Below are 25,781 nucleotides of genomic sequence, written 5' to 3'. Positions count from 1 at the left end.
CTTTGCACATCCAATATTTATTGGGTGGATAATTGAGAACTAGTTGGAAAAGGCAAAAGTTATGGAAACAAGAGTATTTTTGGAAGTTAGAGAAGGTGACAATAGCTGGTGAGTTTACTTTAAATGAGGAAAGAGAGAAGTGTGCCACTTATAAAACAAATTTTAAAAGTCACCATATCTTTTCTATACAACAAGATGGGATTATAGAGTTTTAATAAAGTATCACTTTGGTATTAAAATTAATAATAATTTATTAATGAAAATAAGGAATATTACTTGAAGGACTTAGTTTCTCTTTTCCAGGTATATTTCTTTCTCAAACTTACTACTGTAAGACGCTTTTACTTGATATACAACATTCCCCTAAGTATCTACAATAAATTCTATAATAAACACTATAACAAGTAATAAATAATACAATTACTAAATTTTATAATATGTAATAGTGTAATCAAAATATGGACATAAAGATTCGACCCATAAGAGCTTGGTAAAGAAAATCAACTGAATAACTCGTTAATACCTCCAGAAGTTATTAAGTATGCAACTTTTAGACACCTATCAGAAGAAAGTGTTTTGCACTTCAGGTAATGAATTTTTAAAAGATTCTCACGGGGCGCCTGGGTGGCGCAGTCGGTTAAGCGTCCGACTTCAGCCAGGTCACGATCTCGCGGTCCGTGAGTTCGAGCCCCACGTCGGGCTCTGGGCTGATGGCTCAGAGCCTGGAGCCTGTGTCCGATTCTGTGTCTCCCTCTCTCTCTGCCCCTCGCCCGTTCATGCTCTGTCTCTCTCTGTCCCCAAAATAAATAAATGTTGAAAAAAAAAATTTAAAAAAAAAATAAATAAAAGATTCTCTCTTTCATACAAATACACAACATGTTTTATCAACCTTAAATCATACTTCATCTTTGGGACTAGGATAAATTGATTGGGAATAAATTGATTAGGAATTGACCAGTTCCATCAAGCAACTTTCCTGTTTGCTTAAATATAAGAAAGCACATTTTTCCAATATTATCTCACAGGAAATAGGAAGTCACATTTTGAAATCTTGAATCCCTGCATGGTCTCATGTGGGTCACTCCTTCAATTATTTTGAACTACAAATCACTATTTGCAAAAATATATTAATCTGAAAGGACTTTAATATGTAATAAATGTTGATGCTTATACAATTTACTCCAAAACTGAGTATTTAAAAAAAGGAAAAAAGAGGAAACTAATTAAACACAGATTTAAAATGTTTTTCCTAGGAAATGACCTCAGAATTATGTGTTATATGTCTAATTAATTTAGTGTACCATAAAGAAATCTTTTAAAGATTATTTTAAAATAGTAATTAAACAGTGAGATCAAGCATATACACGTTTGGGAAAAATAAACTAATTTGTCTTTCTGTCTTGTATTATGTGAACACTTATATAAGAAGTAAGACAATTTCACATATTAACACACAGGTTTAAAATACTCTGCATCTCAAACAGTGTTGAAGGTAAGGGGGATTATGTACTCTTGAAACTGTCTTGGAAAACTCAAAACATGACTCCGCATTTACCAATGCATGATGGTGAAGTGTATATTAAGAGCATAAATGTACCAGTGTAAATGCATTCGTAGGCTGCCATAACAAATTCCCAAAAATGGAGTAGTTTAAAACAATAGGAATTTCTTTTCTTCCAGTTCTGGAGACTAAGAGTCCAAAATCAAGGTATGGCAGGGCCATGCTCCTTCTGCAAGTACTAGGGAAGGATCCTCTATTGCTTCTTCCTACCCACTGGTGCTTGCCAGCGATCCTTGGCGTTCTTTCACTGCAGGTGCATTATCCTTGCTTGCATCATTACCTGACCTTGTTTGCTGTGTCTTTTTTTTTTCTTATAAGGATACCAGTTATACAGGATTTAGAGCCCACTCTACTCTAATATGACCTACTTTTAACCAATAATATCTGTAAAAACCCAATTTTCAAATAATGTCATATTTTGAGGTTCTGGGTAGACATGAATTCTAGAGGGACAATAGCCAATCCAATAACAGTGAATGAAAAGTATTCCAGAAAAGTAAAAAACAGCAACATTTCTAAACCATATATTATTGTATATAGTGCATAATTTAATGTTTTGGAAAATTGATACTTTATTTTTTTTTTTTTTACGTTTATTTATTTTTGGGACAGAGAGAGACAGAGCATGAACGGGGGAGGGGCAGAGAGAGAGGCAGACACAGAATCGGAAACAGGCTCCAGGCTCTGAGCCATCAGCCCAGAGCCTGACGTGGGGCTCGAACCCACAGACCGCGAGATCGTGACCTGGCTGAAGTCGGATGCCCAACCAACTGCGCCAGCCAGGTGCCCCGGAAAATTGATACTTTAAATAATATAAGTAGACATATGACTAAGTAGTTGCTTACATCCCACAAAGTTTATATATATCTAAAATGGCCAAAATCTTTATTTTGCATCTTTCTATAGGAGAAATGATCTTATATTCAGGCACAAATGGTAGACTGATGAGTCAAATGGTTTCTTACTGATTATTTGTCCCCTCAGAAAGGTTTACTTGACCTAGTATATAATATATAATATATAATATATAATATAATATATATAATATATAATATATAATATATATAATAGTATATAATATATAATATATAATATATAATATATATAAAAATATAAACCTCCCCCCCTTTTTTACATCATTGCAACCAGGATGTTCTTAATCTTTAAGTAGATAATTATATCAGGCATGGTTTGCAATTTCAAAATGAGAGTTCAAATCTAATTTCATACACTTTAATCTCCATAAATGGAATTTCAGCAAAGCTTTTGTGTCTACCTCATTTAAAGACAAGAGTGCATCTCTCATCCCAGATGGATACAGCTTGGAGATACAGTCATGTATCCATTTCTTTTCACTCTATCATCTCCTTCTTTTTTTTTCTTCTCTAAATCTTTAAAGGCCCAGTCCAATACATACTTTTGCCAGGAAACTTAAATCATATGTTATTTACTTAGTCTTCTACATGTATCATTCACTGCTTCTCAAGAAAAACAAATAAAAACAAAACTTATAGCACAGAGTATAGTTATTTCTCAATCATCATGCCTATAAGATTTTAATAGTGCATCCAAGTTTGCATATCTCTTGGAGGTGAGGGCCACATATTAATGTCAGATACTTTCAAATTGCAATCCATGCCTTACATAAAGCCTTCAGTGATTTTCACTTTTCTATGCATTTACAGCCTTTATGATTGATATTATGGAATTGGAAAGTATTTCACCCCAGTTGTTTAGGTTAAGCATGTCTTATCTCCCTAGATTCCTATGGGAAGCAACAGATTAATACATTGGGGGGTGAAGGACTTAAGAGTCTAGATTTGTAGCATGGTCTTGCTGCATTCTAGCTCAATGACCTTGGGCCAACTATTCCATCTCTTTGTACTTGAACATCCTCATCTCCATAGTGAAAATAATAATACCTGAAGTATTATTGGAGTGAGGATTCAATATATCATTCCATATCAGGTAAATGGAACAGTTCTGGGCACAGAGTAAGTGCTCAATAATTGTTAGCCATTGTTCTGTACCTCCTGTAGTCCCATAAGCATTAAGCAAACAATAAGCATCATTTGCATACTTTCTCACTTTAACAATTCTTTAAAATATCTGATTTGATTTAAAAGCTGCTTAGTGTTGAGTCATAGTATAATTTAACTTGAAAATTAATTGAAAAATGTATATTCCAAATGTTACTTTAGTGAATTTAAGGACTCCCTGATTTCTAGCTTCGGAAGAGATGAAAATACATACAATTTAAAATATTAAAAAAAATAATAATTTGGCTCTTAGGCACCATCTCTCAGCTTTAGCTCTGCTCCTTAAATTGTTTTAACTTTAAAGTTGTAGTAACGAGGGGCGCCTGGGTGGCGCAGTCGGTTGAGCGTCCGACTTCAGCCAGGTCACATCTCGCGGTCCGTGAGCTCGAGCCCCACATCAGGCTCTGGGTTGATGGCTCGGAGCCTGGAGCCTGTTTCCGATTCTGTGTCTCCCTCTCTCTCTGCCCCTCCCCCATTCAGGCTCTGTCTCTCTCTGTCCCAAAAATAAATAAAAAAACGTTGAAAAAAAAAATTTAAAGTTGTAGTAATGTGATAGATACACGATCCTGAACTGGATTTCAAAAATGCCATTCTGTAATATCAACAGATTTCCGAATAGAAAATAATGGTAAAAATACTAATGGCACTGTGTTGTTAATGCTAAATAATTCAATATTTGGCCATGTGTAATATGTATAATATGAAAGTATAGAATTATAGCCATGGAAACTAACATATGAAAAGAAATATATACCAATGAAGAATATTATTTGTACTTCACTAACTGAAGGTAATAAAAATTCCTATGGAAGGAGAATTCCCATTTAAACAAAAACTGCATGAAAAATGAAAGCTGGAGGACTGAGGTTACTGAAAAATATAAACAATAAAATTCTAACTATACTACATGATATAACAAGGCTATCAGAGTTCATATATGTAAAGTAAGTAAAATAGATACAAGGCATTTCATTTTAGTTTACTACACCTACTCAACAGGAAAATTTCTGAATCTACTTTCCCTGGAATTCCAATGAAATCTGTGTAAAATGCATTTTTTTTGTTAAATGAAATCTTCTAAATTACAATATATAATTGTTAACCCTCACTTAATATAACAGAATAAGGAGAAAATTTGAGTAATTTTATTCCTATATAGCATTTGCTTTGTCTAACTTAATTTCATCACAAAAATCAGGGCAAATCAGTGTTTCATACGCAGTTCAATCCATTCTTACTTAGACATAGTCAAATATTTCTAGGAAATAGTTTATTCTAGAATTGTCCATTTTTCTTAGCCATAAAACTCTAGCAGTTGTCAAATCTTACTATCTCCTAAATATGTTTGAACTCTGTCCCTTTCGCTTCAAAATCACTTATATTGCATAATTTGTAAAATAACTTCTAAGTTCTTTTGTTTCCAGTGTGAGACTTACCATATCCAACCTACAGAGGTACCAGGTGGCTCAGTCTGTTAAGTGTCTGACTTCGGCTCAGGTCATGATCTCACAGGTTGGGAGTTCAAGCCCCACAACAGACTCTCCACTGTCAGCACAAAGCCCACTTGAGATCCTCTGTCCCCCTTTATCTCTGCCCCTCCCCTGCTCCCATGCCCAGCCTCTCTCTCCCTCTCAAAAATAAACATTAAGAAAAAGAAAAAATCCAACCTACCTACTGTTGTCAGCAGAATAAAACCCAACTCTTTTTTTATACATGTATAAGGCACACATACAATGCCTGACATATATAGAGAGGTAACATTTTAAAGTAGAACAATGTTGTCTTCCTCCCCTTTAAAAATTCCATTCCTGGGGCAGTTGGGTGGCTCAGTCAATTAAGTGGCCAATTCTTGATTTCAGATTAGGTCATGAACTCACAGTTCAAGTCCTGCATCGGGCTCTGCACTGACACTGTGGAGCCTGCTTGGGATTCTCTCTCTCCTTTCTCTGCCCATCCCCCACTTGTGGGCATGTGGGCATGCTCTCTCTCTCTCTCTCTCAAAATAAATAAATGAATATTTAAAAAATAAATAAAAAAATAAAAATCCCCTTCCTAAATTGGCATCTCTTTGTTTTGAAAATGAAAATCTTTTGCCTTTATAAATTAGTTGGATAAACTTGGCACAAGAAATCCAGACTCAAAGTAGCTTAACAAAATGAATGTCTTATTTATTTATTTACTTACTAATTTATTTATTTTTCCCCCAATTTAAAGCTGGTAATATTTTATTTATTTTATTTTTTTACTTTTTACTTTTGTAAAATTTAAATTCAAGTTAGTTAATGTACAGTTATAATCTTGGCTTCAGGAGAACACAGTGATTTATCTCTTACATATGACACCCAATGAAGAAGAACATTTTATTTTTTTTTAATGTTTATTTATTTTGAGAGAGAGAACATGAACATGAGCTGGGCAGGGGCAGAGAGAGAGAGAGGGAGAAAGAGAATCTCAAGCAGGCTCTGGCTGTCAGCACAGAGCCCAAAGTGGGACTCAGTCTCACAAACCACAAGATCATGACCTGAGCCGAAATTAGGAGTTGGACACTTAACTGAGTGAGCCACCCAGGTGCCCCAAGAAGAAAATTTTAAATTTCACATGCCAATTTAGAGATATGGTGGGCTCTTGCTAGGGTTCCAGCTCTGCTTTTCAGGTTTTTGACTGCCTTGTATCAGCTAATTACTCTCATTCTGGCTCCTTTCATGGTTACAAGAGGCTTCTAACAGGAACTGTGGAACATAATTCCCATCATGCATCTAGTTGGAGAAAAACTGGTTTTCTCTTCCATGGAGCTAGTGTTAAGTTTCTCACTGAAATCAACCTGTTTATATCCACTTACTCCTTAGCCAATTATTAGAGAAGGAAATAAATTACTGTAATAGGTTTATTGATACATGGGGAAAAATCATCTGGAACATAATGAATACTGAAGAGTCAATCACATAGTCCCTTCATGTAACATATCTAATTTTTTGCATGTTATAGCCCTAGATTTGCCTACACATACTCTAAATGCTAATCATGACAAACTACCTCTTGTTTCCTAAATGCGTCATGCTCTTTTTCCCCATTAGCCATTTTCCCCCTTTGCCAATAATGCCCATCACCATGTCTCCATTGACTCATCTTAAGCATTCTTTAAAGGTTAAACTAAGTACCAGCTTTTCTGAATAAATGTTCCTGATTCCATCAGACTGAGTTAGGAACCCCTTTCTTATGACCTTGCTTACTTCAAGCACAAATATTTCTCAACTTCCTGAACATTAGATTGCTTGCTACAGCATTTCAAAATACTAAGGGCCTGAAACCACTCCCAAATATTCTGATTCACTTGGTTTGGGTTGGAGTCAGGACAAGGCAATTTTTCTTTCTTTAACTTCTCAGGTGATTCCAATGTGAAGTCAAGGCTGAGAATCCTCTAGCATATTACTTGCCACATCTATTACAATATTTATTGTTCTCTCCTACTAAGTTGTGAGTTTTTGAAGATGGGACTACATTTTCAACCTTTGAATGCTAAGCACCTGAAAAGCATGTCTGATACAAAGTCAGTACTCAAAATTAGTCGATGAATGAGTTTCAAAAGAAACTGAATGGGTATTTCAATTCAATAGCCATTAATTGCCTACTGTGTGCTGAACTTTATAGGATGTGTTGTTATACAAAGATAAATAAAATACTGTCAGGCTTTAAAGGAAGTTTATTCAATGCAGGGCTCAAAAAAGAACCTACTGATAGTAGCATCAGAGTATCACATCTTAATTTACTCTTACATCTTAAATTACTATTCCAATATTTTCAATTGAATACAGCAAGTCATTTTGTTCCTTAAATAATGCTCCTTTACCATATGTAATTGAATGCATAACTTTTTAAAATAGGGTCTTGTGAATATATATTTATTAATACATAAAGTCTAACTATAAATAGTTCTCCCCCTTTTTTGTCTTTATACAAATATGTAAAATATAAAAGAGTTTCTATTTTATCTGAGCTCCAAAATAAAAATGCTAAAAGAATCCAGCAAGTTTTACTTTAGTTCAATATCCAAGGAAAGGCAGGTGTTCACCAAATAGAATGAGAAAATTAAAAGCAGTCTAACTGTAGAAAGTCCCTTTGAGCCACAAGCTTAAATTTTTTAATGGTTTTACAATCTTCTCAAGCTGTCAATGGAAAAAAGTGGCTTGACATTGAACACATACCAAGTCAGTAGCATAACTATTTTATAATGTCTGATTGGTCAACTGAAAAAAAATAGCTTAAAATTCAATCCATGTGATGGAAACGCCACTTAGAAAAAGACCATTCATACTGCAGTGCTGCAGGAAAATTGTGGTTATAAGAGTTCCGATTTCATTCAGCAACAGGATTCTTAAAGAATTACAAGTGGAATCGTTCCTAGAATATTGCATGTTGAGTATTATTAATATGAATTTTACCATCATAAAATTAACCATTAATAAGAAAATATGTTATTATGTTTTCGTTCTATAGGTTAAAAAAACTTTATATGTTAAATGAAGAGTCTCATATTAATTTATGGGAAACTTTTGGGAATATCCATTCATAATTCCTCCAGAACATTCACACATTAATTTAACTAAAATGTATTGAATACCTGCTATTCTTGTTTCTCAGAGTGAAAGAGGTCTGCATAGTCATCTGTTCAACTTTCACCTATATTACTCATAGATTTAAAGTCTTTTTAGGAAGCCTATGAGTGGATATTACTGATTATGTGTTGCAGAATTACAGATTACCGGAGATAGAAGGCTTTATATGTTGAATAGCTGTCTCTACCATGCAGAAATAAATAAATAAATAAATAAATAAATAAATAAATAAATAAATAAATATTAAAAAAAATAAATCAACTGGTCAATTTTTAAAATTCAAAACCTGTTACAGAAAATTATATGAAAAGATAAATGGACTTCAACCATATTTAGAAATCAGAAATATCTCCCATATTTAAATATTAGACAGTTTTGAGGCCTGTAAACTTTTAACTTTTAAATTTGTGTTAATTTCAAATAGATGTCAATTAAATCATTTTGAAAAATCCAAACCCATTGATTCTTTTTGTTTTTAAGTTTATTTATTTTGAGAGAGACAGAGACAGCACAAGCAAGGGACAGGCACAGAGAGAGAGAGAGAGAGAGAGAGAGAGAGAGACAGAGACAGAGAGAGACAGAGAGAGACGGAGATGGACAGAGAGGGAGAATCCCAAGCAGGCTCAGCACTGCCACTGCTCAGCCCACCACGGGGCTTGAACTCAAGAACCATGAGATCATGACCTGAGCCAAAATCAACAGTGGGACTCCTAACCTACTGAGCCACCCAGGTGCCCTCCTCCACCAGCAATTTTCTTTTATGCTTATTTTCCTTGGGGTTTTTTCCTTGTTGATTAGCAGTTTCCAAAATGAAAAGGGCAGGGACAGGGAAAGAAAGCATTACAAATCAAACACAATTGGCCCTATCTTGGTTATTGGCTTTGAAACACGATTTAATAGTTTTGCTTGGTTTCTTAAATAAAATGCAATACTAAGGTTTTGTTTTGTTCTGTTTTTTTTTCTTTCAGTTTATTTATTTATTTTGAGAGAGACAGAGACAGTGTGAGCAGGGGAGAGGCAGAGAGAGAGAGAGAGAGAGAGAGAGAGAGAGAGAGAGGGAGAGAGGGAGAGAGGGAGAGAGGGAGAGAGGGAGAGAGGGAGAGAAGGAGGGAATCCCAAGCAGGCTCGCCATTGTGAGCAAAGAGCCAGACACAAGGCTTGAACTCATGAAACCTTGAGATCATGACCTGAATTAAAACTGAGAGTTGGATGCTTAACCTAATGAGCCACCCAGGCACCCCTGTTTTGTCCTGTTTTTTAAACAGACTTTATTTTTTAGGTTCAGAGAAAGACTGAGCAGCAATGATAGAGTTCCCATTTAATCCCTGCCTGCATACACACAGCCTCCCCTACTATCAACACCCCTGACCAGAGTGATACAATGAAGAACCTACACTGACACACCATCACCCAAAGTCCACAGTTTACCTTACTTAGTGCTCTGTCTTGGTTTGTATATTCCGTAGGTTTTGACAATTGTACAATGACATGCATCTGCCATTATGATATCATACAGAACAGTTTCACTGCCCTAAAAATCATTTGTGCTCTGCCTGTTCACTCCTCCTTCTCCACAACCTCTGGTAACCACTGATGGTTTTACAGTCTCCACACTTCTTCCCTTTCTAGAATGTCATGCAGGTGGAATTATACAGTACATAACCTTTCCAGATTGAGTCTCTTTGACTTAATAATATGTATTTAAAGTTCCTCCAGATCTTTTCATGGCTTGATAGCTCATTTATTTTTGCCACTGAATAAAATAATACCCCATTGTCTGGATGTACCACAGTTTGACCATTCATTTACTGAAGGACATCTTGGTTGCTTCCAAGTTTTGGAACTTACGAATAAAAATGATATAACCTTCTGCGTGCAGGTTTCTGTGTGGACATAAATTTTCAACTTCTCTCAGTAAATACCAAGGAGTGTGATTGCTGGATCATATAGTAAGAATATGTTTAGTTTTGCAAGAAGCTGCCAAACTGCCTTCCAAAGATCCATTTTGTGATCAATGACAGTATCTGCTGCTTCCCATTCTTGCCAGCAATGGGTGTTGGCAGTGTTTTGTACTTTGGCCACTCTATTAAGTGTGTAGTAGATCTTGCTGTTGTTTTTCCAATTCCTTAATGATTTATGATGTGGAGTGTCTTGTTATATGCCTATCTGCCATCTTTATATCTTCTCTGGTGAGGTGTCTGTTTAGGTCTTTGGCTCATCTTTTAACTAATTTATTTTCTTATTGCTGAGTTTTAAAAATTCTTTGTATACTTTGGACAATAGTGCTTTACCAGATATGCCTTGTACAAATACTTTCTCCCAGGCTGTGGCTTGTCTTCTCATTCTCTTGACATTGTTGTTCACAGAGCAGGACGTTCTGTTTTATTTCAGTGAGGTCCAGCTTATCAAATCTTCCTTTCCTGGACTAGGTCTTTGGTGTTATACCTCAAAAGCCATCACCATATCCAAGGTCATCTAGATATTCTCTTACATTATCTTCCAGGAGCTTTATAATTTTGCATTTTATATTTAGTCATGTGATTCATTTTGAGTTAATTTTGAAGAATGTAAGGTCTGTGTCTAGAATCAATTTTGTGTATGTGGATATTCAGTTATATTAAGATTTTATTTATTTATTTATTTATTTATTTATTTATTTATTGTGACCTATGCCTTTTGTGATAAAAACTGTGAATGTTTGTGAGTGTCTGGATGGCAACCAACACTTGATTTGGCTGAGGTCATGATCCCATGGTTTGTGAGTTCAAGCCCCGCATTGGGCTCTGCACTGACAGTGTGGAGCTTTTTTGGGATTCTCTATCTCTACTCCTCTCCTCCAAAAAATAAATAAATAAATAAAATAAGAACTTGTTAAAGTTTCATTGCATTTATTTTTATTTTTTTAAGTTTTTAAAATTTATTTTGAGAGATATATAGAGAGCAAGTGGGGAGGGGCAAAGAAAGGGGGAAACAGAATACCAAGCAGGCTCCTCATGCTGTTAGCATGGGGCTTGAAGTCACGAACCATGAGATCACCACCCGAGCCAAAATCAAAACTTGGATGCTTAACAGACTGAACCACCCAGGAGTCCCACATTTATTTTTAAAATGCATTGCAAAGTTAACAATAGCAACAGCCATCAAGGCCAGATCATCAAAAATCATTAACTTCAACATTTATGAAAAGAATACCCTTTCAGGTTTCCAGGGTTGCTAAATTAGTTAAGTGTCTGACTCTTGATTTTGGCTCAGGCCATGATCTCATGGTTTTGTGAGATCGAGCCCAACGTGGGGCTCTATGCTGACAGCGTGGTGTATGGTTGGGATTCTCTCTCCCTCTCTCTTTGCCCCTCCCCTGTTCACTAGCACATATGCATGCATACATGTGCGCCCTCTCTCTCTGAAAATAAACTTAAAAAAAAAAGAACATGCTTTATAAAAGCATCAAATATATGACAGAACACTTTTATAGGAACCAGAAGAAACATTTCCCTATTACATTTTAAATTACATATTACTAGAAAAATAGTGAATAGTGATTTCACTATTAACTTGGGTAGTATTAGTAATTATTAATCAGACAAATTTACACCTACACCTAAACCGACAAAATGCTGTCTGTAAATAGGATGGCAAGGTTCCTACAGTAAAACCCAAGCCACTGCTTTACAGAAATACTGAGAGAAAGGAAAGTAAGGAAATGAAATATGCAGCATGCTCATTCAGCCTCTAATTTAATAATTTATATATCTTAGAAGGTAAACATCTATCCTTTAAATGTGAAAAATGCACCTTTATCATAAAAAGATATGTGGTGTGTGTTATGCCCAGAATTCGTGATCCCCAAAGACCACTAGGGAGCCGAGTCCGATGCAAAAGCAAAAGAGCCTTTATTCGAGCTAGCTCGAGCTCAATCCCCTACCTGCACCAACGCAGCGGTGAGATACCGAGATACCGGGGAGAGAGAGCGAGTTTCAAAAGGACAAAGGTTTTATTGGGGCCTAGGGGCAGTTGGTGAGGTAATGGCTGTGGCCTCAGCCGATTGGCTGGGGAAGGGTCCGAGTCCTGTTAGGCAGGTGAGGGAGGGGGTTACTCAAGGGGAGGAGGTGTGGTCAAGGTGAAGGACACAGAACAAGATGGAGTCGGCCAGCGTAGGCCCGCCCTTTCAGTGTGAAGGGTTAAGAGTTATTGTCTGATATTGTGATACATTAAATGTCTTTTCCTCAATAAGCAAGTAATATCCTTTTCACCATTCTTAGGATGAAAAGTTAAAAGCTGTGGTGAGTGTGTGTGTGTGCACTCACATGCTCCCATGTGCATACACATGCTCTTTTTCCATGTATGTGATGAGGCAAATACAGAATTTTTTTCCAAGACTTTGAGAAATGCCTATTTATACATCTTCCCAAATCAAGCACATGATGAAATCCATGGGGCACTTGGAGGGCTCAGTTAAGCATCTGACTTCAGCCCAGGTGAGGATATCACAGTTTGTGAGTTACAGCCCTGCACTGGGCTCTGTGCTGACAGCTCAGAGCCTAAAGCCTGTTTCAGATTCTATGTCTCCTTCACTCTCTCTGACCCTCTCCCACTCATGCTTACTCTCTCTCTGTCTCTCAAAAATAAATAAACATTAATTTTTTTAAAAAATAAGCAATACACCCAGAAATGAGAGGAACAAAAATCACTGGCAAAAACAAAAACAAAAACAAAACCAAAAACATGATATAGAAGAGAGTTAAGTATATGTGTGGAAAAGTTACATTGATTAAAGGATTTTTTTAATGTTTATTTTTGAGAGTCAGAGACAGAGTGTGAGCAAGGAAGGGTCAGAGAGTGAGTGAGTGAGTGGGAGAGAGAGAGAGAGAGAGAGAGAGAGAGACAGACAGACAGACAGCATCCGAAGCAGGCTCCAGGCTCTGAGCTGTCAGCACAGAGCCTGATGTGGGGCTCAAACTCACCAACCATGAGATCATGACCTGAGCCAAAGTCAGACGCTCAACCGACTGAACCATCCAGGCGCCCCGAAGAAGTTAAACTGATTAAAGTTTTCGTGCTCCATGCACACATTATTTCAATAATTTGCCCATATTTTCTCTTTTCTATCCTAGGTATATTATTAAAATAAGCAGATTTCCCTTTTCTCTTTCCTTTCAACCCCTGATCCATTTTCCAGTCCCCCAGTGATTCCATGTCAGCATGCTGTTTTTAACTAGACAAATAGTACACAGATTTATTCCTACAGAAACAATCTCTGGTAAAATCGTAGAGGGTCTGCTTGAATAATACCCAAAAGTTAACTGTGTGCTTTCCATTGGCCAGAAATAACTCACAGAAAATGAATCCACAAAGCAGTCAATGGAATAGTATAACCCTCTTAGGGGAGCCATTGTACTATTAGAAAAATCTGGTAGACAACCAGCCTTCATTTTGCACGCACACACACACACACACACACACACACACACACACATACACACAGTACTGTGTTTGGTATAAACTCTGGTAAGAATAAGTCAGACTATTGATCTGTGAAAAGTTTTCATATGAAGTCACATAATGTTATCTTAATATTCTTTTCATCTACACTGTATCATGGTGGTAACATCTGACATCCATTTACTGCAGTTGTAACAATGATAATGAACTGGATTGCAGTATTCTAAAAGGAGAATGAACTCTTACACATAAATTGACATGCATTGGAAAGTTGTTATATGGATAACATGGAATAATATGGAAAATTGGTAATAATGGATGTGTGTCTCTTAAACTTCATCCCAGAATTTATTTCAGGGGAAGAAAAATCTCACACTTTCAGTGCATACAGGATTCTGTATTTCTGATATTAACTATAAACATTAATCTGACAAATTTCTTTTACTAAAGTCACGTTGGAATTTGGTGGCAGGGTTAACACTAAAGGTATGAAAAATGAAGATGAAAATGAAATTTTTAGAAATAAAACTCTATTTGTCACATGGGAAAAATCATTAACTTTTCAAGTAAGAATGTTTGACTATTGTTATATCATGGTTCTGCCAACGTGAAGATTCATGGTTTTATGCTGGCATGTTGTGTTCTAATTTTTGTGTTATTTTTAGGCATTCACACGCTTTTGAAACTTTCTATGAACGGACTTGGATCTAATGTCCCTGAAAACAAAGAAAGGTGATTTTTATGAAGGAAATCAGTACACAATTAAAAATGGGGACACATTCTCCATTTGCATCAATCCAATTTAAGTATGTCCCTTAAAAGAAAATGTCATTAAGAAGTAACAGTATTCTAGTGCAGGGATTTGGAAAATCTTTTCCCCTTCCAAAATGATATTGGAGGGAATTTCCAGACCTTTATTCCCTATTACACTTGACAGCTTTGTATCTTATCACCTCAAATTCCAATGTTTCCTAGCATATCTACACACTTAAACACAAACACACTAACTACTATATCTACATTGTGTTCTCTTTTGTCCCAGTCACATTTCTTACTTCATCTAATTTACAGATGGTTAGATTTTTTTTTTCTCCTAATTCTGGGCAAGAGGCAGGATTTATCATGTCCGGACTGAGTGTGAAAAAGGGCAGAATGAAGGTGAAGAGAACATACCCACGCCTGGCACTCCTGTATGTCCCTATATTCTTAATGGGTAAGACAAATTAAAAAAAAGAAGATCAGAAGAAGATAAAAATGGAACTCCCCCTACACATCCCTTTCTCTGCATTTGTTAATAAGTATGAAGATTTTTTTAAATATCAGTGGTCTTCTGTGGGCTTCTGCGTTCTCCTTCAAAGACAGGACAGCAAAAAGATGTAGTTGACTTCATTCTGTTCACGGAAGGAAACAGAATTAGAGTCTGGTGGGAGCAGGCAAAGCCAGGAGAGAGGGTAATCATGAGGCCAAATTCATGCCTCAAAGGAACACAAAAAGGATAAAAGTAAGATTCCTGGACAACGAACTGTGCTCCTAGTAGAGCCTTTTTCCCAGTCCACATTTCCACTTCTTCCCCAGCCCGTGCATACCCCTTATCCCAGATGTAGTGCTACCAGCAATAGCTTAGAACTCGTGATATGCCAAACACTGCAACCAGGCAATGTGTTCATATTCCAGTGTCAGGGCTGGGGTGTGAGTGTGGTCACTGAGAACAGAATTTTGACTGAATATTTGTTTTGTTTGTTTGTTTGTTTGATTTTTTACAGTGTTCTTTATGCACGATACCTAGGCTAAACAGAACACTGTGGGTCTTAATGGAAATACAACCATCACTGACAACACTGTTTTATTCATTTGCTCAATAAATATTCATTAAAGCATTGTAAGGATGTATTCCAACTTGCCAGCAAAAGAGAATAAAAGGTTTCTTAAAGGACCACACGTTTCTTAAATTGGTGATTATCTGAATATGGGTGGGATTAAAATGTGTATTTCAAATTTATTAACTTTTCAACTTAGATAAAGGCTTAATGTTCACTTCCACAAAATGACAAAAGAATGAATTTCAATTATTTTAATCACCATAATTTATTTACTATGACTTCTCCAATTAGATGTGTTGGTTGAAGTCTTCTTACTTGTAAAGCATATATAATTTATATCCTAATTATTATTATTTTTTTTAAGTAGGCTTCATTCCCAGCATGGAGCCCAGTGCAGGGCTTGAACTCACAACCTGGAGATCAAGATCTGACCTAAGAGTCAGACACTTAACAAAATGAGCCACTCAGGTGCCCCTATACCCTAATTACTAAGACAACAGATTCCCTCTTTGTCTCTATCTATGTAGATAGATAGATAGATATACACAGACCAGATCTCTCTATAGATCTAAGCTTACACATAGAGAATAGGCAGAAACAGAGATATCTCTATCTTGTAACTAATACATATCTTATATATAATATATGTCTTATACCTTATATCTAAAGATATCTATCTTTCTAGAGATAGAGAACCTTTCATTTTTCTTAAGAATTAGGACACACACACACACACACACACACACCCTTAGCAATAGGGGTATAGGGGTGTGTGTGTGTGTGTGTGTGTGTGTGTGTACACATCTATCACCTCAAAAAGGAATACAAACAGGGAGAGTACTAAAGATTTCTGCCAAAAAAAATAATAAATAGAAAATGACATGATCTGAAAGGTACTTTCTCCCTATACAATTTTCATAAGATTTTAAATTCATAAAATACCTTCCTAATTTGAAGAAAGTAATACCGTTTTTGAGAAAGACACAACACCAAAAAATTTATTTCTGAGTCCAGCTTCAGATACAGGGAAATATTAAGAAAAATTTTACTGCTAATCACACAAAATTAACTTTCACATCTATAATAAGTACCACATGATATTTAAAAATCTCTACACTACCAAAGAAATAGAACGTTATAATATTTAATGTTATTTAGCATTAAAGTTTATTTTTTCTCAACGCATTTTTTAATTGAAAACACTTTTAAGAAGAAAGGAATGAATTAAGGAAAAATAATATTGAGATAGTTGAAGAACTACAGTGGGCGTTGGAAGCAATAAGCTGAATTTCTGACTTCTCATCAATTTCTAATCAATTGTTTTGACTTTAGATATCTGAATACACAATATTTTAACATGAAAGAGTTTAGTTTAAAAGTGTTTTGCATTTCTCATAACACCTTAAAATATAACATTTATATCTGTAATATGTACTTGATACACTGAACTGCAGAAAAATATTTTCTTGAACTCATTAAGGTGAGCATAAAAGGCTTTCATTTTGACAACTTCTATCCACAAAATTATCATCAAAATTGGAGGTATTTAACAGTGTGATACGAGCCTAGCCTATCGTTTACAAAGTAATAACCTGGCTATCATATAATCTTAACTACTTTCATTTAGTAAAAAAAGGCTCTTTTCTTGAAAATGATATTTACTTTGAGAACCAGTTTCTAAACAATTGCATTTTCCCATATAATTTAATTTATTCAGATACTTATTTCCAATTTTCTTTTCCATAAGTAGAATATTTATTGTTTTAAATAGTGTTTCTAGAAAAACAAATTAGCTTTAAAAGACCCATAAATGGACATTCTTAGGTGACAGATGAGCCCTACTAACTGTGTAATCCTTTGAACAAAGACATTTTGCTAATTATTGTATGTGCACATTATTTTAAAATTTATATTTTAAACACAGAATACAAACCAATAGGCTGTAATTTTTCAAGATAATTACATGTTAAAATATAATAACAGTATATCTAGGAAAAAAAACTTCTAAGAAGTGTTTTATTATTGTTGTTGTTGTTATGAAATGATCCATAATATGGAGGTGTGGAAAACCCCTATTTTTCCAGTGGCCAGATGTTTTGAACCTGTGTTGACTGAACCATAAAAATGGCTGACTCTACCACTAAGGAAATTAAACCTGAAAGATATATTTCCTTGTTTTGTTCCTCTTGTTTTTTTCCTCTGAATTACTTGTTTTTGCTACAAACTTCAGAATCCTTTCTCTTATACTACAAAATTATGTATTAACCTCTCAAGTATGTGAACAAGATAGTCTAATCAGTTATGTGGCTGAAAAGTGATAAAAAAAGAATGCTGCGCCATTATTTATTATTATTATTATTATTATTATTATTATTATTATTACTTAGCCCTGCATGATTTTAAAAGTTTAGATGTTCTAGAAAGGAAAAGTTGCACTGGGAACAAAATATACTTAGATGTACAGACAAGAAAGGCCATGTTTCCTAAAAAGACTCTACTTCCCACACTTGTATGATCTACCACTGAAACCCAGAAGTAGGGAAAAATACAAAAACAAAAAACAACTTAAAAAAGAAAAACTGGAAAATGTGCTTAAGTGTTGGAGAAGTTAGAGTCTGTCAGGAACTGACCAGACTTAGATATCTTAATTACCAGGAGTAACATTCCAACAAAAGTACTTGACAAAGTACAATGACATTTCTGATAATTACCTGGAAAAATCAATTCTTGGTATGTTTAATACCTAAGAACATTCCTCCAATAGATTCAGCTTAATATGAAATTGGCTTTTGAAATTCTGAGAGGGCTGCAATGATGTATTCATCTGTGACACTAAAACACACCCTGTCAGCGCCATCTATCAGTTGCAATTTAAACTACAATGGAAAAAGACTAAATGCCTCTGACTGAAAACTACCAAAATAATTTCTTAAACCATGTAATATGTAGTTGTGTGTAATATGAAACATTTTCTTTTGAACTCATCATTTTATATTTTTTCTATGGCTTCATAATAAATGATGTAGGTAGTTTCCAGTTAGTCAAAAGTATGTAGTCACATAATCCATGAATATATAGAGTCACATGTCACACAAAAATAGTTTCCTAGACTAATTACTATTCAAAAATTCAATTATTTTCATCACAACCAACATTTTCTCCAGGACAATCACAGTTTGATCACATCTTTCTAACCGTGTTGGTTTGTCATGCAGTGAATATTCTATGTATCATTGGCTTTCTCTAGGGTCTAAATAAATCCTATCTGCTATGCTAGTACAGATATGAGCCCGACATTTAAAGGCACAAAAGGTTAGTCTTTATTTTTCTCTTGTGGTACTTGAAAATAAGTGAAATGAAACTTATTACTAAATCATTAAAGCATTATTACAAGATGTTTTCATACAGTTACTTGGTTTTGAGCCTGTGGAATGGGAAGCACAATATGGTAAATTGTGCCTTGAAGCCCTTGCTTTAGTTAAAACACATTAAACTCGGTCATGGGCATGTGGTATACATAGGATTTTCTTTCCAAAACTAACAGTCAATTGGCTCCTTTCTCATTTCCTTCTCTCCTTGTCGTCTTCTTCCTCTTTCTCCTCCTCTTCTGACAGAAGCAGAGAAATTATTGGAACGTTTTGAAATAAATGTCCTTTTGGGGCCCAACATGTCTCTCTTTTCACTACACAATTAGAAAAGCAGAAGAGGCTATACAAACTCGAGAACCACTCCAAACTGTGAGGTCGAAGGGTAAGCAAGTTTCCAAGATGAACCACAAATGCTTCCCCATGGGTAATCGAATTGGCTTTGGCACTTGAATATACTTGAAAGATTGAAAAAGATAATTTTCTTATAAGCATAAACAATAAAAAGTTGTACACATGAGTTACTTGCCTCAAGGTATTTCTTCTTTCATATATAATGTCCATTATGTATTACAAATGAAATGAATGAAAAGAATACATGTTGGATCATAAAGCTGTATTTGGTTGACTTCTTCTTTAAAAACTTTATAAAGAAGTTTAAAGGCCCACAAATAATGTTCCAATTGTTTTCCTTTTAGAAAAAAAGGAGTATTCAGTTTGCACTTGTCCAGACCTCAGCCATATAAAGGCCTTTTCCTTTTTGAAAAGGAAGCTTTTTATACCCTTGGTTGACTTCACAAAAAACAATCTGGGACGCAAATGTAGGCAATTTAAACTAGTCATATGAGTGAAAATCTCTCTGTCTTCATCTCACTCAAAATATTACCTAAATGTAATCTGAACCATTTAGAGTAGCTCTACTTAAATCGTGTTATGTTTTCAGTAGTAAAGACTGATAACTTGATAGTTCCCAAGGGTTTGATTCTTACAGTTTAAGTACAGAGTTGACATTGCAAGCTATTTTCTGAAAATCCCCAGGGCTATGTTAGAGATGAGATAAGTAAAGATGTACAGAGTGGTTTAAAAATTTGTGGGTATCTTCAAACCCAGTACTATTAGTCAACTTCCCTAAAGATTTATTCATTCTCACATAAATATCATCTTTTAATTGGTAATTAAAAGAGATAATGAAAATCTGGCTTCAAAGTTCTAAATATTTATATATGTATATATTAATTGTACTTGAATACACCATTAAAAAACATTTCGTAGGTATTATTTTTCTAGAGGTTCTCAGATTATTTTTTCATTCTCCAACATAGAATTAGATTTTCATTACCAGAAAGGATCTCAGTTCAGGCCATCGTAATTTATCCTCTGGAGTATGGTTCCCCTTCTTATCTATGTTGCTAACCTCGGTCTCACCATTCTTCCATTTATCCTTTCCACAGTTATTAGATTGATCTTTCTAAGGTGTTTACTACACCATCACTGCATAAAAATACAAGCTGGTCCTCAACAATGGTCTCTCATGATGACATTTCATATCCTTACTTCTCTATCTCAAACCCGAACTCAGCTACACTGATCAATGACTGTTATTTTATTTTATTTTATTTTATTTTATTTTATTATTTTATTTTATTTTAAAGAGAGAGTGTGAGCGGGAGAGAGCAGGTGGGGGAGAGAGATGGGGGAAGGGAGGGAGAGAGAGGGAGAGGGAGGGAGAGAGAGGGAGAGGGAGGGAGAGAGAGAATCTCAAGCAGGCTCCATGCTCAGCATGGAGCCCGACTTGAATCCCAATCCCACAAATCTGGGATCATGAGCTGAGCTGAAATCAAGAGCCAGACGCTCAACCAACTGAGCCACCCAAGCACCCCAACAGTTCTTTTAAAGATCTTGAGTTTGCATACACACACTCTTTCCCCCACGCAGTCCTATCCAAAATCTCGTATGTTTAGAGCATCCTCACTCATATTTTAGTACCTACTAAAACGAGTTTATGAGAATCTTTATTGACCTCTTGAACCCCTCTATCAGAATGCATGCCTGATTCATTTAGTAACCCTAGCACTGGATAATGCCTGACTAGAGACTGTTGTTCAGTTTAAGTTCACTGAATAAATGAATGGATGACAGAATAAACAAATCAACTCAGTAGCTTTAGAAACAAGGAAACTGAGAGGTAGTTTAAGAGACTTGTCTAAGTCCACTCTTTGATTGAAAAAAAATAGCACTATAACTCAGATGCCAATTTCATTCAGTGTTCCTCCCCTTCTTACATCTTGATAGCCTTTCCAAAAACTTCTTAGTGTCAATAGCATTAATTTATGACTAAATCTTAATTACATACAACGTCCTGGTAAGAATAAGATGCTATGTTTTTGTTTTTTGTTTTTTTTTTTATTTAAACAAACTATGAAATCTAGAACAGTGCAATTTGAACACAGTAGCCTCTGCCCCATGCCTGAGGGAGACAGCACAGCTTTGGGAACTATGATTGAGTGACAGCCCTACCTATGAAGTAAGTAACCAGGCTGCCCACTTAGCCCTCTTTTCCACGGTTTCTTAAATAGTTGGGTTTTCCTGACTTTTTTTTTTCTTTTTTTCTTTTTCTAAGGTTGGAGAAGTACAGCCAGCTGGCTAGAATCTGCTTCCCATGTGTTCTTAATAACTTTTATTTCCCTAAGGGCTAGCCTATGCTTCTCAAACCTGGCTACACATGAGAATCACCAGGGTAACTTAAAAGAAAAAAAAAAATAAATACCAACGTGTGAACCCATAACCAAAGATTCTGATTAAATTGATCAGGGGTGGATCCTGGGCAACAGTAGGTTATAAAACCTTCCATCTGACTCTGATGTGTGGCTAGACCTGACCATCTCTACTTTTCAATTTTTCAGGAGAAATACCAGAATGGCATGACCTTTTATTCAGTCTGCACATCATTTCTGCACACTACTTCCAGGGCAGGGGATGTTGCATACTCAATATAGACTGACTAGTCAAATGTGGAAAGAATGATGCATTTGAAAAGGTTATTCCTTTCTTCTGTTTTAGGTTGGGAATGTGACTAGTCAATAATGCCTGTGAGGACCAACTGGAAGAGAAGAAATCATTTATTCTTTACCATCAATATGTGACTGTGTCTTGAAATGAATATCCTGGAATCTAATTCAGACTTGATTTTGGAAACCCCTGCCCCTCCCCCCCCCTCCTCTCCTCTGGAGCCTTAGGCATGTGGTCAAAGAATATGAGTAAGGAACAGGGAACCAAGTCCCCTAATTTATCTTTAATTTCTGTTATTTTCTTACTGAACTCCCCTTCTCCTATATTAACTCTCCCTTCCATGGAACAGGTGATGTGAAATAGGTCCTACATCCATGTTAAAAGTTAAAAAGATAATGTTAGTATTTTAAACAAAATAAAAGAACAGCAATAGAAGAGATAATAGCATTTCACTTCACGACAGAAGAGATAATAACACTTTAGTGCTTTAGGCCTGCCTAATTAGTGGTGCTTCTCCTGAGACATTAATTTTGGTGTCAGTGGAGGTTAAGGGAAAGGAGGTTGCAGCTAAAGTGCCAGTGATATTCTGAGGGTTCTGGACACTGAAACCTCAAGTTTATATACACCGAGGGCTGGTGGCCAATTTCACCAACGTGTAAACTGATAAACAGAGAGATCTGATTGCAAATAAAATGCATTGCGTATTTGGCTTAATGACCATACCCTAGAATGAGCGACTAAGAATAGAATCCCGGTCGCCGCAGCCCAAGACCGACGCGGACCCATCTAGCAGGAAACAGCGGCGCGCAGGCCTCTCCTCCGCGACCGCGTGCGGACTGCTTGTCCCGGCCAACTACCACAACTGCACGAATCGACACGGCCCAGAGACGTACCTGCGCACAAAAGTTCTCATGATCCGCCGTGCCACGGGATCTGCGCACCTTCGCCCACATCTTGGCGTTTGTTGAGTGCTCCTACAGGCCCTTCCCCGGCCATAGGCGTGGTCCCCAGACACCTCAGGGATCACTTCCGCCTGGCGCACTGCCTTCTGGGGGAAGCCGCAGGCCGGAAGTCTGACTACGAGGCCCACACTCGCCTGCAGGTCCTCTTGCCCCCTCCGACACCTTCAGCCAATTGCTGAAGTTGCAACCCCTGGGCCTGGCCGATAGCAGCCCCAGTCCTGCCAACCCGTCTCCCGCCACTCCTCGGCCCACAGCATCTTCCCAGAGCCCCAAGCTGTTGCTGTCCTCGCTGACGCCCTCTTTCCACTCGGACAAAGGCATGTAGAGCCCCCACCCCACCCCACCCCCCGGCCAAGGGAACCACAGGTACTGCCATCTGTGCAACATCGAGTTCATCAAGTTCACAGGTACTTCTGTGTGTTCACCTTCATCGTCCCCAAGAAGTGTTGCTGTTCCTCGAAGGCCAGTGAATATGTGAAGTGAGTCACCCAACACAGAATGGACTGGGGGCCACTTTCCATGCACCCCCCCCCCAACTTCTCTATCCAGGAACAAAGGCCAGCTTTCCCACCTGCCGTGCTCTCCATCGCCACCCCCGCCTGGACCCTTGGCACTTAAAGTTCAGTTTGATGAGCACAGCCTCAATAGCCTGGAGTTGAAGGAGCACCTAAATTCCATTAGAATTACTTCGGAGAGTCTCCTCTGTTTATCTGAAACATTCATCGTATTTATTTATTTTTTATTTTTGGAGAGAGAGTGTGTGAGTCTGGGAGAGGGAAAGCGAGACGGAATCTTAAGCAGGCTCCATGCTTAGCCCAGAGCCCAGAGATCATAACCTGAGCTGCAATGGGTTCATTAAAATAAAATTTTCCTTAAGTAATAAGAATAATAAAGAGTTCCAGAATGTAGATATCTATGCACTTTGATATTCTTTTGGTAAAAAAGAAATGTACCCTTGGATGGGAAAGTTTCCAAGGAAGGCTTTTCACCAAAAAGATCAGACTGTGGAAAGAACCACAGACTTGTGTGAGGTAGGAAGAGCAAGAAGAAAAGAGAAGGAAAGCATTTTAAACGTTACTGATACTTCATAGCAATAAGTTGTTTTTATATAGTGTATATCAGAATATTCTTTACAGTAACAAAAATATTTTGTGTACTTTTAAAAGGCTTCATGCATACACTGGTAAAAAAAACAAAAGAGGAAAAAAATGCTGTCGTTTTGAGGAATTATGATGATGATTGTTAATATTTATGTGCCAAAGCAATAACAACAAATGTTATATGGAAGATAACATTGAATTGTAAAAATTTCATGAAATATTATTGTGCTTTTCATATGGACAAGTAAACCTAGGCTTAAATGATTAAATCACATGTCTAAAGTCCTGTAGCTGAAATGTGATACATGCAAAATGCAAAACCAAATTAGTCTTTAGAGTCTGTGATCTTAACCACTCTGTTTTGTGATACTTAGAGCAAAACTTTTCCTAATTTCTGGAGTTAAAGAAGTGGAAAATTATCCAGACTAGTGGCAATGCAAACCATCTGAGAAGGGAGAGTCAGGGACAGGGAGTGTGGCTTTCTGAGAGACAGCATTTCATCACAGCTGGTATTCTTGCGAACCCTAGTAGAGACTCTGTGAAAAAGATTTAACATGAAAAAGATTTTGTTGATACTTCTGTGGAGGGTTGATTAGAAAAAGAAAGATAAGTCAGAACACTATTTTAATAATTAAAATGACATAAAGACATGTGGACTTCATTTATGGTTGTCAAGATTTGTGGAAGTTGGTAAAGGAGAAGAAGTTACAGACAACTCTAAATTTTCGGACTAGTGGACTAAAGAATTATGGTGCCATTGGGAGCAATAGGAAAATTCAGAAGTGTCCATTATTTGATGACAGAAAAAAAAATAATTCACATTTTACTGGTGATAAAATCAAATTGTAAGCAAAGATGTAAGATAGATCTTTTCTTATTCAACTGCATTGTCTACCTGTTCTAGACAGATCTTCTGGGTATGTAGCTGAGAATGTCAACATCAAATTTATATTTTATGGTCTTTGTCTTGTTCTTTGAGGATTGTGTCTTCTCATTTCTTATGCTTATTTCAATAGCTGGATACTACACTGTTATGCCCTGATATTCTGTCTTGTTTCCCACATGTATCCAAGGTCATGGAAACCTGTAACTTAACCCAGTGATTACAGTTTCTAACTAGCAGTAGTTCTTTGGTGCTTTATATATACTTGGGTCTTTGCTTATTGACAGATATGCCTAATTCTCATGGGGCCATATTTTGCCTATCACCCAATATATCACCTTGATAACATTTCCTAGCTAAACTTGATTCCAAAGAAATATCATCATAAGTATCTAACTAGTTTGCAGAGACTAACAATTTCCAGTAGGGCTCATTCTACTGGGCTATAGTCCAAATACATATTTTCTTTGGTTCCCCCGGATATGCAGAATTCCTTAATTTTATTTAATATAGTGGATGAAATGTATTACTATAAATCTATACACGAATAACCAGTATACCATCATGTTTCCTTTCTTTTACTTTTTTTTTTTTTAATGTTTATTTATTTTTGAGAGAGAGACAGTACAAACGGGAGAAGAGCAGAGAGAGATAGATACAAAATCTGAAGCGGATTTCAGGCTCTGAGCTGTCAGCACAGAGCTAGACCATGATGCCTCTTGAGGGGCTTGAACTCACAAACTGTGAGATCATGACCTCAGCTGAAGTCGGATGCTTAACCAACTGAGCCACCCAGGCACCTCTTCTTTCTCTTACTTTTTAAACATGGGTTCAGAAAAAAGGGAAAGTCACTAATTTCAACATTTTTCTTTCTAATTTACTCATGAAAGTCATTCTTATGTTTGACTTGGTCAAATTCATCCCCCATAAGTAATCACTACTGAATTTGCTAAATATGCTTTTCTGACTTCCATATGTTTATACATGTGC

The 25,781-nt window shown here is 36.4% G+C and overlaps 1 long non-coding RNA gene across 1 annotated transcript in view; it reads left to right on the top strand.

Annotated features, from left to right (window-relative positions):
• The window catches only part of LOC121028678 (uncharacterized), a 42,851-nt gene extending 18,282 nt beyond the window's left edge, over positions 1–24,569 (top strand). The window contains exons 2-4 of the long non-coding RNA XR_005789381.1: positions 14,318–14,384; positions 21,267–21,361; positions 21,898–24,569. This is a non-coding gene — a long non-coding RNA (uncharacterized LOC121028678). The remainder of the gene's footprint in view (positions 1–14,317; positions 14,385–21,266; positions 21,362–21,897) is intronic.
• The last annotated feature ends 1,212 nt before the right edge of the window (positions 24,570–25,781 follow it).

Source organism: Herpailurus yagouaroundi, unplaced genomic scaffold (genome assembly GCF_014898765.1).
Source record: "Herpailurus yagouaroundi ecotype Mexico unplaced genomic scaffold, PumYag 100, whole genome shotgun sequence".
Classification (NCBI taxonomy): Eukaryota; Metazoa; Chordata; class Mammalia; order Carnivora; family Felidae; genus Herpailurus; species Herpailurus yagouaroundi.
Note: the sequence above shows the minus strand (reverse complement) of the source record. Positions and strands in the feature narration are given on the sequence as shown.